The sequence below is a fragment of the Myxine glutinosa genome, unplaced genomic scaffold (assembly GCF_964187855.1).
Source record: "Myxine glutinosa unplaced genomic scaffold, kmMyxGlut1.1 SCAFFOLD_414, whole genome shotgun sequence".
Taxonomy (NCBI): domain Eukaryota; kingdom Metazoa; phylum Chordata; class Myxini; order Myxiniformes; family Myxinidae; genus Myxine; species Myxine glutinosa.
Window position 1 is genome coordinate 58449 of NW_027616516.1, and position 4493 is coordinate 62941.

Genomic DNA, 4493 nt, shown 5'->3' on the forward strand with positions numbered 1-4493 from the left:
GCATCGAGACATAAATAAGACATAAAGCGATAATTTTGGGATCTACGTTGTCTCAGTACTTTCTGATTAATATGCCCAATTAGTCCATGGGCCCGTACCCAAAATTTCACACATGGACTAAATCAATCCGAACCGTCGAACGCCTTTTCACAGGGTGCGGGTATAGAATAGCTGATAACTACCACTAAGCTACCAGTCCAGAATTGCTATCACATCAGCATGTATCCCACATACATGCACCTTTCCAAAAATCATTACTAGAACTTGCCACCTCGGGTGGTACCAATTAGTGAAATTTCGGGTCCGGGCCCATGGACTAAAGGGGACTAATCCCCCCTTGGTAAGGGGAAAAGGCCGGCGCTGAGATCCACAACAATATATATATGTGTGTGTGTATATATATATATATATATATTGTCGCGTAACCGTGATTAACACCACAGTTACGGATGACCGATTTGCGAGACTTTAACTCCCGAGGCGAACACTCAATGGCGGACTCAAGTTCAACACCAACGCGCGGAATGGCGGGACGCAGCGAAGGCTCCGCAACCTTATCTATTAAAATCAAACACCCAGGAAAACTGCGTTCAGATATTATGTACAAAAAGTAATATAAGGGTTTATTAGGAAAAGTAAAGCCAGTGAAAAAGCCCGCCGGTAAATCTAATAACTCTAATAAACCTAAATCGGGACGTCCCCACACGACTGACAGCAAACACAAACGAGGGAGATTAATTACGAAAATAACACGTCTTGTAAAATGTACACAAGGAGCTCGGCTTATCTGTCTTTGTCGTCTTGTATTGTTTGCCGTCCACCCCGGCACCGCTCGGCCCCGATGCACCCACGAGGCCTTGCTCCACCAGGCTCCGATCCTCTCGCCGCCCACCAGGTCCATGCACCACGCTCCAAAGCACCCAACGCAAGCCAGCAGCTTCACACGAGGTCGATCCCCACACAAAGCACGAAGACAGGACCGGAGAGAACGCAGGTGTGACTGCACGTCTCGTCCTTCCAACTCGCTTCTCAATTGCTCACTGCCAAGCTCGAACTCGACTGCGACTGCCCGAAATGGCGTGTCCTCTCCAACTCCAACTGGCGAACTAACTCCGTGTGACTTGCGACTCAAACTCTCTGGTGCCTGCCTGCGTCTGCCCGAACTCAACTCAACTGCCGAAATGGCGTCCGACCGTCGCCTATATTGGTGGCCGATGACGTCACATTGGCGCACTCCTCAGCCAATCATAGCCTCCCAACTCGCCCAGGTCACGCCCTCTGCGGCATGCGACTCCTGACATCTCCCGTCCGTGACCCCGCGGTCCTGGTGTAACACGTGCCAGCGAGGTTGGTAGGCCTTTGAGGTGCGAACGGCGGCGGCCAACCGTGGCGGTGTTTTTGGCCTGGTTTCCTGTCTATCTATTACGAAGTCCTTGTCAGGGAAAGGGAATTATTTAATGTTGCGCTAAGGACCTAACTAATGTTTATGTGGTTTGCAGTGCCATAATGGACAAAGGTTTGACTACTAGGTGAGACTCACAGGGGCGTTACCTTTAATCCCTCACTATTTAACACTCGAACCTCCAGGTAGGTCCACAACCATACATCTTACCCCGACAAACGCCTAGACATCAATAACTTATTACATGTAGAGTCCCTGTCACGACAGCCGAATACCTACCTATTCAGATCTACCTAGCTCTAGATGTTGCTCTACCAAATTCATAACACAGCCCCCCCCCCTGGAACCGTAGCTCCTGCAAGGTTCACCGCAGGCGCTACCATTCCAGCCTTAACACTTACTGTCACACACTTAATTAACCTATGAAATAAATCAGGAAGGGCTGTGGGAAGTGAGTCGGACTACCTACCTACACTTCCTTAACATGCTGAACCCCTTAACCATCATGCAAGTATGTACATTTTCTTCGTTGTTCCTGTGGAGGGAGGAAACAACAACACACAACGCTAACTTAACCACAAAACTTAACCATCTTTCCAAACTCAAAACTCTAACCTTTGTACATACCCCGGTCTACAGACCGCGTCCCCCGGTGGATGCCACAAGACACAACCTTACCTGCGGGGCCATCCCCAATGCATCCCCCTAAATTTCCACGGGCCCCGTCCAGATGTTACAGGTGAGTGACACGGCTCGGTGGATTTCGCCCACATTCATGCTACACAGACCCCTTAACCACTCATTCTCATTCCATAGGTCATCAAGGCATTGCAAAAATCAACAAAGCACTTATTCCCAATACACCCCCTGCAGGACCATGGCATTGATGTCATTCACATGTGTGTGCATTCCTCAACTAGGCAGCGGGGAGGTACCGCACAAAAGATGGTGGGGGCGCATCAGGCTGTGGTGCCCGCAGTCCCAAAAACAAGTCAACCGACTTACAAATTCATTGCCCCCCCCCCCCTTTACCTCTTGGCCCCGTGACAGCCCAACAGCCCCTTTCCGCCGTTACCTCGCCGGTGAGGGTCTCCACACACACCAGGCTCCTTTGCCTCCTGCTTTCACGCAGCAACACGGGTCACCGGGGGACTTCCTCACCCCGCGGCGCCCAACCAGACCCTCCACCGACGAGCTCCAATTTCCAGTTACCACCGGCTGCCAGGGGTAATTGCCGCAGAGGGGGGCCCGCAGGCATCGCTCCTCAGAGCTTGCTCTGTACCTGCGGACACACACACCTTCCCCACCCACAAGACCCCAAAACACACTTCCTCCCCCACTGCCATTCAATTCTCCACACAACTCAGCACAATTCAGTACAATTCCATAGATGGTGTAAAAGGTGTTACAAGGCTTGCCATGGCCTGCTAATGTGAAATCCCATTCACAGTTCGAATCATTGAATCCTTACACATTTCCATTAGCACATTTCCAAAAAGCACAATTTATCGCCCCTCATTATCTCCAATAATCATCACTCACTCTCCAGGTTCCACTCTCACGACCACATCAAAACACCTAACCACAATACAAAAACATACGCCACCCACAAGACACTGTGGCTCCCATTCCATCCCCTCACCGGCCATGTCATCACTCGCTCTCACCTCCCAACTCCAATTTACATGTCCCCAATTTCCCAAAGCAAATCCTGAAGCCTGGGACAGTACTCCTCAAAACACTCACCTCAAGTTCAGGTAGTTGCAGGTTGGTCAGGTTCAAGGGTGTCATCCACCACACAATTCCCAAAATTTCACATTGGGCCTACCAAATCCTTCCAGATTTCTCTTTTGTCCCCACTACACTGGCAGGTATGTGGATCCGCATCCAACGGTGATCATCACTACACAACTACCTGTGGCCACGACAGCTCTGCACCTCTACCGTGCAAGGGTCACCGGGACAAGGTGAGCAGTCAAAACGCCAACATGGCCCATGAGTGTCCATAAGGGTGCGACCCACCATCCATCCTTCGGCCCCCCTGCGAGGAACACAGCTGCAGCAGCCCCAGCTGGCCAATGTGGTGAGCACTTGCTGCCACAACACACACTACCGCACACACAACCTCGGCCCTGGGGGGCACGGTCGCAGTGCGTGGCATCCCTACAGCCACGTCCCCTGCACCTCCCCATCATCCCCCATTCCGACTACAAAACTGCAGCCCCCCCAGTGCTCACCCACACTTGACCACACCAAGGTCCAGTCAACAGCCATGCTCCACCAGGAGACCCACCCAGAAGACATGGTCCACACACCTCGGACACGCACAGCACCACGTTGACCCTCAGGCTACACAACTACATCCCCATCATCCCGCGTCCCAAATATCAGCACAGTTGCCCCCGCAACCAGTTGAAAGCTGTGTCTTGCTACCCTATTAATTTCATCACAGCCTCCAACACTTTGGTCTACACACCTGGATCAATAATGGCGTCACTGTACAGTGTCCACCATGGCATTTCAAAATCCACCCTTAAATTTCCATCTAACCCACAGATTACCCATGCCAACCATTTGTCACATTTCACTCACCTCACCAAAGAAGGATGCTTTGCCATACACATGCCAGCCGAGCATGGCCCATATGCTCGGCGCGTTACACATCTCCCGATTCACATCCCCATGGCTCTCTTCCCAACCCGAGAGTCCATAAATCATAACGGAGCATCTGTGGAAGGTCACTCACACCATCACGTTCCACAGATGCCCCAATGGTTGTCCGGCAGGCTATCTCCATCCCTGTCCATTCGGTTTGACCCGCGTCCATCGACCAACACGGCATGGCAGGTCATCACATGCCAGTTGTCCCAAAGTCTCAGGGAGAGGGTGTCAGGTCGCATGCCCGGGTGATCACTACATCAGGCCCAAGCTGGCCATCTGCGGTGCCACCACCAAAGCGCGACCCACAACACCTCCCCCCAGTGGTCCTCAATATTTGCCATCCCAGGCTTGAGAAACCACCTCGGACCTCCCTGGAGGTCTTAACCCCCACCAGGGTCCGGTGACCCTGCCGGCCCGAGCCACCAGCTCG

At 52.2% G+C, this 4493-nt stretch overlaps 1 long non-coding RNA gene across 1 annotated transcript; it reads right to left on the reverse strand.

Annotated features, from left to right (window-relative positions):
* Window positions 1-589: 589 nt before the first annotated feature.
* Window positions 590-2423, reverse strand: LOC144888980 (uncharacterized). The gene is made up of 2 exons (XR_013621505.1): window positions 1170-2423; window positions 590-1133 (listed from the first exon to the last, which is right to left on the reverse strand). It is a non-coding gene; the product is annotated as an uncharacterized LOC144888980 (long non-coding RNA).
* Window positions 2424-4493: the final 2070 nt, after the last annotated feature.